At 35.4% G+C, this 12,342-nt stretch overlaps 1 non-coding gene across 1 annotated transcript; it reads left to right on the top strand.

Annotated features, from left to right (window-relative positions):
• Positions 1–8,370: 8,370 nt before the first annotated feature.
• Positions 8,371–8,452, top strand: TRNAS-UGA (transfer RNA serine (anticodon UGA)). The gene has a single exon. It is a non-coding gene; the product is annotated as a tRNA-Ser (tRNA).
• The last annotated feature ends 3,890 nt before the right edge of the window (positions 8,453–12,342 follow it).

Raw genomic sequence — 12,342 nt, 5'->3', positions numbered from 1 at the left:
TTTTGTGAGCAATGATTTAAATGCATTTAGTGGACAAGGGTTTCCACTATCTTCCTCGTTAAGGTGAGGTGAATAATGCCCTTAATATGAGCTTACTTTTTTCTAATAAATGTTTGCATTCCCAATTCAGAAGTAACCTTCCTCTACAATTAAATAAGCTCCTCCTCTCATGCCCCAATGCTTTTGAACCATACAGTAAGGGACGCATTGAAATTTTTATCTTTGAATCTTTCAATATATATAGGTGTACCCTACTACTATATGTGTTTCAAAAATGTCAAGAGAGCACATTATTTTTCCCAAATGGGGAGATGATTCAAACTCCACCTTAGGCAGATGGATTGAATCTAGATATCACAACGATCATGTCCTCTTTGCTGGATGCAAAGGATATAGACTCAAAAGAAACATTGAACAGTAATTCTCACTATTGCTTGTATACCAAGATGTTACGCAAGTGCACGTGCCGCAATCAAGTAATAAATGATAAGTAGAGTATCGATTCCACAGAGAATTTTATCCTTAACTTTCAATGTAAAAGTAAAATTGATTTAAACGAGATTAATAAGGTCGATTTGTGATTGACTAACTAAATAACTAAATGACAAATAATAAAACTAAGGAACTAAAATGGAGATTAAGCAATAAAGGGAACTTAATGAGTGAAAAGAGTGTTGGGAATCAAGTTTCCCCTCCTCTGAATTGTATAATGCAAATAATAAAGTAATACTACAACCCCAAAATATATCAAGAACTTGGAATGAATGGCAATATGGTATTTTCCAATACACATAAGCTAGCATCCTAAATCAATATCCACATATTCCTATGAAGAATTGAAATATGAATGCAATTTAAACCCAATCCAATCAATGATAATGTAAGGTAATTGGGTATTCCTACCCAACCTACTAATTAACACAAACTAATTAAAGATTATGCTAATTCATACAATTCAACAAACATCTAGACTGCATTAACTTTCCAGCTAATTCAATCATAACAATCGTTCATGAAATATTCATCAAGAACCGAAATTAATCAATATATATCATGCTGAATTCTTTGACAACAAGTTGTATTGTAGTAAAACTAAAAAACACATGATAAGTACATCTCAAAATTCAGGTTAGGTACTACTATCATCCCAACACAACACAAGTTTAGCCCATAACAGACATTAAAAACACAGCAGTAGTTATAGTTAACATTCAGCTGAAGATGAGAAGATAAGTTTATAAAAATGAAAAGAACTAAAGCTTCAATGCTTCCACAAGAGCTACAGCCTTCTTCTTGCTTCAGATCAACTTCTCCAGCAGCCTTCCCTTGCTTTCGCAATGAGTCCAGCTCTGGTTCTTCCTCTCCTTGCTTCAGCCATGTCCTCTATTCCCTTAGCCGGGTGTTCCCTCTTCCTTTTCTCCTTTGCCTCTCCTTCTTTCTTCAATAATATGCACTCATCATTAGGGTAGAACCACTGGCCCTAGGATTAAAACATTCCTCCTCAGATCAAGGGCTGAGAACAATCATGCATTTACAAGAGTAATGTCCTCTTAAGTTAGCCCCTTCTAGTCATTTCCACTTGAATTGGATCTAAGAATATTCTGCTCCGTATTGCTGCAGCAAACTCTAACAGAAAGTTAGAGGACATATTCTACTCCTATTATGGCTCTTCAACTACATTTTTCAAGAGAAAGATAAACAATCAAATTCATCTACAAATCTGAAGAGAAATTCATGTAAGAGTGACAATAATGAACTAAACAAGATGCAATATGTTAAGACTAAATAAGATAACATCTAATGAATACTAACACTAAAACAAAGACAAAATACTCCTAAATCAAGCCATCTCAAGTATAAAGTTATCAATCTTAACTCTATTTCATAGAGTTATCACTCACGCACTCAAAATTTCTTAATATTTTAGTGTTACTTAAATTTATCTGTCCACCATCCCTGCTCCTTGTTCAATCTATCTTGGTTTTCGGTGGTCAACAATAATTGTTTTTTCATTCTAATTACAAAAACTAGTTCAAGTAACCTAGGGAATGAAAACTAAGGCATGGGAGTATTTCTATTAGCCTGAAGGAGATTCTCTATGCCTAGAGGGGGGGCTCCTGAAAGAACTGCAAAGGCCTTTCTGCTGAAGTAGGCCTATTCGCCATCCAATCGGCCACTGAATTTTGATTCTCTTAGAACATGTAGAATCCTTAAACTCCTATGCATAGCAATGAAATATTTGATAGCCATAACTGACCTGGTCATCCTGCCTTGCACTCTCTTGCTTGGTTTAGAAGCTCAACTTCTTGAGAATCTGATTCCACAATAGCCGGAAGAAACCCCATCTCTATGGCACATCGATCGCTCTCAAGAATTGCACACAATTCTGCCTCTAAAATGTGCTCTTCTTCGATCTATTTAATGAAACCTCCCATAATGATTCCATCTGAATTACAAAAAGCTCCACCAATCTGTCTAATACCACCTCGGCAGGAAGCTGCATCTACATCGCATTTAATCCAACCTGTGGTTGGGCGTCTCCACCTAGAAATTCTCTATCCACTCTCTAGATTTGTAACTGATCGCCTACACTGAGACCAAGCATCCTCTACTAAAGAGAAAAGAATCTTGAAGAAGCTGCACTCCATACCCTATTCAGATGAAATACTCTTCATGTTGTGCCTGATTTCTCCATTCCCAAAGCTTATAGAGAGTGCATGCAAACTTTAGAGTCCAACCTCTGCTATGGTTCGTAATGTCTCCCACAATGTTTGCTTGCAGCCAATCTTCTAAACAATACTCAAAGAACCTTCTTTGACAATCAACTGGAAGTAGTCTCGTCCAAATTCCTCTTGCATAGTGGCAATCTCTGAAAGTATGCAGTGTAGTTTCCGCCTCATGGAGACAAAAATTGCAGAAAGTATGATTGAGAAGTGTCATCTTCCATTTTCTAAGGGCCTGTTTGGTTACATGAGTCTGGAGATTTCAAATATCTAGAGATTTCAAATCTATGGAGTTATAATTTAGAAAATTAAATGTTTGGTTGTAGAATGAAATCTTTGGATTCATCCTAAAAAGCTATTTGATCAACGTGATTTTTGTAAATGCGCAAATGTATAGCTTTTTTGAAATCTCTGGATTTCACCATTTACCCATAAATCTACAGATTCACGTTTTTTGTGTAAAAATGTGAATCTCTAGATTTCAGGAATCTAGAGATTTTTACAACCAAACGGGTATAATTCTCAGATTCATGAATCCAGATATTTGAAATCTCTGGATTCATGTAACCAAACAAGCCCTAAAATTTTTCAAGAGGCGATCCAAACTCAGCATCCACATGAAACAATAAAGCCAGTTTGGTACTTTGAGTTTCCCCAAAGCTTCCCAAAATATACTATCAAAATTGTTGGTCCCATGCATGGTGGTTAGTTGGATTGCAGAGGATCTCATATGCAGATTTTAGTGTGAAACACCCATTAGAATTGGGATTCCAGATCATTAAAATTTTCCCCACTCCCTGCATTGGTGGATGATGGGCTTCAATCTTCTGGAAAACACTCAATGGCATGAGATGATCAAATAACTCCTTTTCCATCTTCCATTTGTATCTACAAAAAAAATATACATTCTCTCTACTTATTTCTTTATGTATATCTAGTGTCACCATCAACCGTAGAGTTACACATGTATCAAGCCATGTATATTCCCAGAACAACACCGAATTGCCTCTCCCATTTTGACTCTACTATGAGGGATCACCTTGGGTGCCACTTTACAAATAGCTTTCCGCATATTGGTGAATCACTCGGGCAAGTAGCGAATCTTTCATTCTTACACTAGCTTCCACACTTGGCTTCCATTAATGTTGTCCATAATGCACCTTTATTGAAAAAACCCCAGGCAACTTGGATGTGAACAAGACTAGAGAAACCTTATGGGCAACCAAGCCAGACGTTCTACAGAAAGGGTGAGGTTGGAGATTGGTTGAATCATCTTACACCTGAGATGATGGAGGAATTTGAAAGGATCGTGAAGGAGAAGTTCCATGGTTCTGGTTTACAGTTTTAGGTGTATGTTTCAGCTCTTCTCAGGTCTGGTTCATCTTTGTATTCCTTTGTACGTAGTTATTGGTTTTGCATTGTTGAGCTTTGTGTCCTTCACAAGTGTGTCTACATTCTTGGTTCCAGTATAAAAAGAATATCACATTAATGATGAACTCCTTGTTCGTTATTAGGGATATTTCTGGAAAACTTCATCTCAAGCTTATGCGGCTAGGATTGCTTCCAAGAGTTCACCGCTGTTAGAAGTCCCACAACTAATCAAACACCAGTTACTACATTCAAGGCTTCCAAGAGTTCCACTGCTGTTAGAAGTCCCACAGCTGATCAAACATCATTTATACATTCAAGGAGAACTCTACAATTCGTATTCACAAAGACTGTAGTCAACCTAAAGAAGAGTTCGATACTAATTGGTACAAAACCCTAGTCAATATTCTATGTAATCTAAAACACCTACCTTCATGTAAACCAAAACACTGTAACTCAAGAGTCCTAGAACACTAAGAAAGAAAGACTCTATTTCTGTATAAAGCCTTGTACTAACTCCTTGTAATTTTATGTGTGAATATTACTCTCTCTCTCTCTCTCTCTTACACGCACTCTCTCTCTCTCTCTCTCTCTCTCTCTCTCTCTCTCTCCCCTCACATCTCTCTCTATCTCTCCTCCTTCAACGTTTCTCTTTTCTTCTCTCTCTCTCTATTCAACTATCCTTCTCTAACATGACATCAGAGCACTAGGTTCTTTCTTCATCCCCCTGCTTCGCTTCCCTCCTCAACAATCTGTTGACCATCAAGCTCGCGGACAGCAATTACTTACTATGGAGGTCGCAACTTGTTCCTTTCTTGAAGACTTATAACTTATTTTCTCTTGTGGATGGATCCTCCATCTATCCTCCTGCAACTACAATCATTGAAGAAGACTCCATTCCTATATGCAAACCAAATCCTGCCTACAATTCATGGATTCGTCAGGACCAACTTCTCATGTGTTGGCTTATTGCCTCACTCACAGAATCTGTTCATGCTCAAATTGTTGGATGTTCTACCACCAGAGCAGTCTAGCTTCATCTTGAGTTTACCTAAGCCACACCCTCTACAGCAAAGATTATGCAACTTCGTCTTCAGTTACAAAACATAAAACACGGTAATAGTACAATTCATGACTATCTTCTTTGTATTAAGCATACTACCAATCAACTTGCAGCTGCCAGTAAGACTGTTTCAGATGATGATATTTGTCTTCATGTTCTCAATGGATTGGGTCTTGATTATTCAGCCTTTGTTACTTCTATTACAACTCGTGGCATCCCTGTCACTTTTGCTAAGTTAAAAGGAATGTTACTCACTCAAGAAATTCGTCTTAAGGATGACTTGGCCTATGACTCCTCTTTACCTTTGACTAATCTGACTCAGACTGGCATTGCTCGCAATTATCATCCTCCCTTTCTAGGTCGATTACACAACAGAGGCGGAGTTTTTCGTGGACGTTCTTTTAGCTATCGTCCTCCCCTTCTTGCCACTACAATAAATTTTCAACAAGTAATTTAAACACATTAATGATGAACTCCTTTTTCATCATCATCACCACCATTCAGCCATTTTAGATGATAACCAGTAATGAATTGTGTTCTACGTTGATTCAATCATATTGCAATCTAGAAGTAATTTTGAGCTTTCTAAATAAACCAAATAACAATGTGTTATTTTAGTTGACGGTAATTTTCATTTAGATCCTGAGGTTTTATCCAAGTCATTTCCATTCCAAATAAGGTGAAATTTAGCTTTGGCAGCCCCAATGGCATCCGGAAAAAATCAATTAAGAAAGCAGTCATTTTCATAATCAAAATGTCCTTATATTCTTTTGATTCCTTTTTTTCAACTTACCTCGGACTTGAATTGAGGTATGAGGTACCAATAATTTTGTATTGGATCGAGTAACCTTCTAACTGAATATGCTACCAATTGGAGAAAGGAAATCTAAAATTTATAAATATTTTTTTATCATAAAAATAATTTCTTGTCCTAATACAAAACGTCATTTTCTTTAGACTAAAAATGACTTGGACCAAATGCTCCAGCTGGGTTAGAAGGAATTCTCATGGTGGATAGAGAGTATTGTTTAAGTTAAGTTTTTTGTTTGTTCCTTTGGGTTGTTTAGCCCCGTCTTTGTACCGGAAAAAAATGACTTGGACCAAATCTCAGGGATCCAAATGAAAATTATCCTTAGCTAATTCATATGGTCAAATTGCCACCATTTGAGGTTGTGTCACACACATTCACCGTGCAACTCGGTCATCATGTGTTGAACCTTTCAATCAAAACAAAATCATGAAAAAATCAATGAATTTAAACAGTTCTCTACCCTCTTTTCGTAGGAACCACTTGCATGCAAGCGAAGCAAAATAAAGATCTTGTATCACTCGTATTGTAACAAGTCGTTCTTATTTTCTAAATTTACATAGTTTGATTCTTAACACGTATACATAGTTTGATTCTTAAAACATATTCAAACTCAAAATAAGGTTCTCTTGTTTTTTATTTTATTTTTCTTTAGTCATTTAGATAAAATAGAATTTAACCTCATTAATCATCATTTTACACATGGTTAGAATTGACTAATGTAAAGCCTAACGATATATATATATATATATATATATAAAAGCATGTACTCCTTTTTCATGGCAAATCTTTTCATGTCCTTCTCTTTTTTTGAAATACTTTTAGTATCGTACTGTATCTTTTTTTTTTTTAGTATTCAAGTAGAGGTGGTCTCCCAACTTTTAAAATTTTTTCTATGGCTGCCTTTCAGATTGTCGAGGGTGGAAACATAAATTCATATGCCCATGATTTTTAATTTTAATGTTTTTTTAATTTCTTTTTTACTATTTTTATTCACTCGAGTTCTTAATTAGAGATAGTAAGACTTAATAGGTCTTAGGTTTGAGCCTTTGCTCTATAAAATCTTTTTCATCTCCCCCTCTACCACACCCCTTGTCTGTGGACGCCCAATCTTAACTGCTTCAAGATGATTCCAAAAATAGAGGGGAAAAAAAGAGTTTCATGCTTTCTATTATTTAGATAGAGAATATATATATATACACTATTATAAAAGTATGAACTCATGGAAGATGGCTACATTTTTCCCTTAAATTTTTATTAAAATTAAATAATTAATTATGTCTAAGATTGTAATTTAACACTCATAATTATAATTAGGGGAAGGAGGTAGCTGAACGGACGTGTGAATATGTCAACTGAACGACTCTAAATTTCTACCATCAGATCTGTTAACTAAATTTGAATCATTCGATAAAATTTCTATTTTTTCTCATATTATTTACTGATTAATTAAGATAACCTTCTATCACCGGTTAAAGTTTAAAAAAAAAAACCTACTCGATTCTCGCTAGTGGTTAGAGTAACGGTTAAATTTATTCTTTTTCTATTCCTTCTCTATCCTTCTTCAATCCCCTCTCCATCTCCATCTCCATCGGCTCTGAAAATTCTTTCATCTACGTTCAAGTTTGGACCCTTTGATTGCAATAATTCTGTTGTCGTAATTTTCATCTTTCCTAGATCTCATGATTCTTTCTTGTTTCTAATTCCATCTCTTCACAAAAACTAATATTTTTCCTCTAAGTCTCTCTAAAAAATCAATTATGTTGCACCTGTAAAAGAACTATATTTGAGAAAAAACCGAGGAAGAAGAAAGTGTTGAATTTGGAGAAGAACTATATTAGAGAAGAAATAGAGAAGAAGAAAAAGATGTTACACTTTAGCCTAAAATTAATATAATATTTATTATTAATTGAATCTTCAAAGGTTTTTTCTTGGAATCCCAAACGGTTGAAACTCGTAGTTGGCCCATTAAAAGAAAGAAGGGGGAAAAATCCATCAAAACCAATGATATTCATTTAATTAAAATCATTATAAATAGAAAATATAATAATATTTATTAATTAATATATTTACTGAATGGATTTTCAAAGGTTTTTCTTGAGAATCCCAAAAATTTGAAGCCTCTTAGTTCGCCATTAAAAGAAAAAGAAAAAAAAACATTAAAATCTTTGATATTCATTTAATTAAAATCGTTTATATAGAATGACAAAAACATATAAGTTTTAGACTTAAATTCAACTCAAAGAAGAAAAAAAGTCAATCATATTCCAGGACACACAACACGTGCATATGCACGTGTATCATTACTAGTATATATATACAGGGGAACCTCAACCGATTCACAGAATCTTGGAGATATTTTCCCATTTAAATGTATTATTAAGATGAAACCCAAAACACACAACATCGTCGATATGTCCGAGTGGTTAAGGAGATAGACTTGAAATCTATTGGGCTTTGCCCGCGCAGGTTCGAACCCTGCTGTCGACGGTTTTTGCGTGACAGTTCTTGGTTTTGAAATCTCTTTTTGTTATTTTTCTACATAATGGAAAAACTATTTTTCTTTGTCCGATGATGTAGCATACCACATCAATGTGTGAACCACGTCAAATCTCTACTTGAATCTTAGTTGGTGTACATCACATGGCTGGGTTTGTCTAACTTCATAACTAACTTAGCAGTATAGTCTCTAATTGATATCTCTATAATATCAGCATCTGTCTATGGTTCTTGTCTGATTATTTTTAGGAGTTAATTGCCCCTTTGAGACTGACCATAGGAGTTTGAACCTCATCAAGTAACTATTGCTTATGATTTTGGTTATGGGGATTCCCCTGGTTGATGACCCTATCACAGGCCTGCAGTAACTACTGTTGCTGTTTGTTGATCCTTGTGGCTGAGGTTATCCAACTCTATTACCTTGTATTGCTAGAAGTAGTGAGAATTAATAAACCTATTTTTGCCTGTTGGAGGGAGTCATTCATATAATAGCTAGACTACTAAAACCAGTGGTTGATTTGAGTTGCTTTTTATTGCTTGGGTTAGGTTATCTCACACCTATCTTTATATTAATGTTAGCACTCTATCACATAGATTTTCTCCCAATTCGGCTTCTCTTGCAACCTTAAAAAAAACAGAAAAAGATACAAGTAATGGAATAAACTATAGAGTTTACTGACAGCCAATACTCTGGGCTCTTTCTCATGTCAATAGTACAACCATGGCTCTTAGAAAATTGTCCCTCTAAGAGCTGAAGAATGAACAAAGTGAATGAGAGTAGCTTTGGCTTTTTCCACCAAGTTTTAGTAATAAAAGACATTTCCATACTACTATTCACGTAATTGAAAGCATGCCTACAGATGATTTCATGACATACTTCCAATGTTCTTGTTCGGTCTCTGTTTTATTATTTTAATCAGAACTTTTGTTACATGAAATCCTTGTGTAGTCATTGATGTTTCAGCTGCTGCACACATGGTTATCCTGCCTGCAACATTGAAGCAAGGATTTGCCTTACTATATTGATGCACTTATTATTTTTTATCGATCAGCTATTGATTGTTATGCCTTAAACTGCTTGCAATCTTTCTAACTGAAATAGATCAAGAACAACCCAGATGTAGTCAAGGCATTGAAGCTCAACTCTACTAAACCATTTTGGAATCTCAGGGCTGATTGCCACAAGAAGTGCAGCAGCACTTGAGAGTTTGGATGTTGTTTGGGTGTTATGGCTGGAAAGGTTTAATGGTAAGAGGAGATCCATGGTGAAGGATTCTATGCTTGGTAACTGGAGGTGGAATCTTTGCCTTATATACTTGTTATTATACGAACATCTTGAGCTATGGATGTAGATAGACAGTAGTCTTTCCATTCACCTATTATGATTATTGTACATAACTTATTCATTAGAACAAATTAATGTTCGTCCACTTTAAGTTTTTTTTGGATTGGAACCTTCATTTTCCCTTGATAAATCAGCTGTATTCTGCAATGGTTATGTCTCTCATATTTTATATGTTAGGCATGTACTCCTCCTATTTTGTGGCTACCTTTTCACTTGACTTTTATATTCTTCTTTTCTATACAAACGCATCATCAAACTTATCCCTGGAAAATTATATTTTATAAATTTAATAGTAGAAATAAATGCAATTTAAGATCGAAAGTCATTGATATAGATATAATAGAAAAGGAAGATGATAAACTGAAGTAAATAGTTTATTTAAACAAATATGAAAACATAAAATGTAAAAAAAAAAAATCAAAATAAAAAATTATTTTCTTTTCCATGTCAATTTTTATTTGAATGTACTATATCAACCAAACTTATTTATTTCATTATTATAACACTGTTTGTTTAGCATATAAAGCACAATAAGCGACGTGCATTTGCACATACAATATATATGTGTGTGTCTATGGTGTGTGCGTGTCAATTGATTTGCTTATGTTTCAGTTAGGCTTAAGATACAATAATACAAATTGTATTACACAGTCCACACCTAGGTTTTGTATTCTATTACATGTTATTATTTTAATAATTTAACTTAAGTTCAATTGAATGGAAAATAGTTTGTCCAAACAAATAAGCTAGAAGAAAGAAATTGCAACGTTCCTCTCTAAATAGTCTATAAGAAGATCTTTACTCAAGAGAAGAGAAACATAAATTATGATGCATATCAGTTATGTTGATGTTGCACCCAACTAAGCCTCCTTCAAGCTGAAGACGATGAGTCCTGCAAAAAGTGTTAGACATGAGCCAACTAGATTACAAGGCAACCGCCTCCGATGGCTAAGTTAGACAATGAACAATCTAAGATCTCGTGCCAAGAGTACACAAGACGAAGCTCAGAATGTATTGGATGCTAACCAGAGGGGTATGTTCCTCTTCTTATACCGTGAATGTTACCTTTTATGTATTTGGTAAGTCTACCCGATGGTGGTTGTCGTCTCTCCTGAGATCACGCCTTTCCTGTTATCAATCCCGCTCGATCAGCAACAGAGTTGACTTTCCTCATTCATAATAGTTGCCATATTAGCCGAGTGTTCATCTCGCCTTGGTCAAGTCAGTGGGCTCTTATCCCCACTGAATGTGGAACCCCAGCCGGGTATCACCCGGTCGGGTAGGAAACTCATATCATCAGAGGGCCGACTGGGTGTGGAGCCCAAGCCGGGTTTGACCCGGTCGAGTAGGAAACTTCCGTATCAAATTATATACAAAATTAAGTGAGTATCGGAGGAGCAATTTGATTCAGTTTAAATTATAAACCAACGGTCTCAACCACATTTTACCAATATATTTTTAAATTGACTTCTCGTTACAAAGTGGGTATATGGGTCAAGTGGTAGAGTGCTTGCCGTTGCATGCTAGAGGTAATGCATGTATGAGCCTACTCTTTTTCCGATTTAATAGTACTGATTTAAGGTACTCATACCGATAATTTCACTTCTCGTCTTGTAATTAGATTTACTTGTTTTGTCTCTATTAATATCTAATTCTATCGATTGTTTGATCACATGTTTATTAAGATCTTAATGAACTAATAACAAAAGTAGCATGGATTCGTTCGTACCAAAATTGTATTACACGTTTTTCCACACCGATTTGATACAAAAACCGTATCGAACCATTTTTATAAATACTGAAACCATACCGTCTAATTCAGTACAAAACGGTTCTAATTTTCAATATTCAAAGTTAATATCATACCGACTGACACCCTTATGTGCGATACATGAAGTATTGGTCAAAGTGTCAGTTGTTGGCCGTTCAAGGCTAGGGATGGCTTCAAAGATGAGGACTAACGAGGATAAGTGAAGATAAGATTTTTCAAGATTTGGTTTTATCGATAAACCAAACTAATTAAACCAATTCAAAAACATTTTTATCATTTTTATGTTCAAGATTTATTATGAAACATGTGACCCCAATAGTAGCCAGAAGATGAATGGCCGCTACATTGGACGCTACAAAGGATTTATATCCCAGGCCAGATTCTCTCCACTCAATCTGCTCATCCATCAACATTCATATGAGTATGAACCTAAACTCACAGAGTTTTCCTATGACAAGTAGGGGTAGTGTAGGTCCCATACTCGTATGAGCGTGAGTGGATAGTTGAAGCAGCAGTCCGGGTGGAGAGGATCTAGACTCATAGCTTGTACGCAAAGGTATTTGCTTTTTAAATTGAACACTATCTCATGAATCTAACTATGTACATTTCGAAGTTTTTTTTCTCCACGTGGATACAAGAACCGGAGTTGTTACGGTACGTAACACACATTCACTATGCAACTCGGGTCAGTCATGTGTTGAACCTTTCAATCGCAAAATAAAACCATGAAAAATTCAATCATTCAAAACGGTTGACCACCCTATT

This window comes from Hakea prostrata, chromosome 5, assembly GCF_041222555.1.
Source record: "Hakea prostrata isolate BN-2017 chromosome 5, UWA_Hpros_2, whole genome shotgun sequence".
NCBI classification, from domain to species: Eukaryota; Viridiplantae; Streptophyta; class Magnoliopsida; order Proteales; family Proteaceae; genus Hakea; species Hakea prostrata.
The sequence above is the reverse complement of the archived record's forward strand: the minus strand, read 5'-3'. Positions and strand labels throughout refer to the sequence as shown.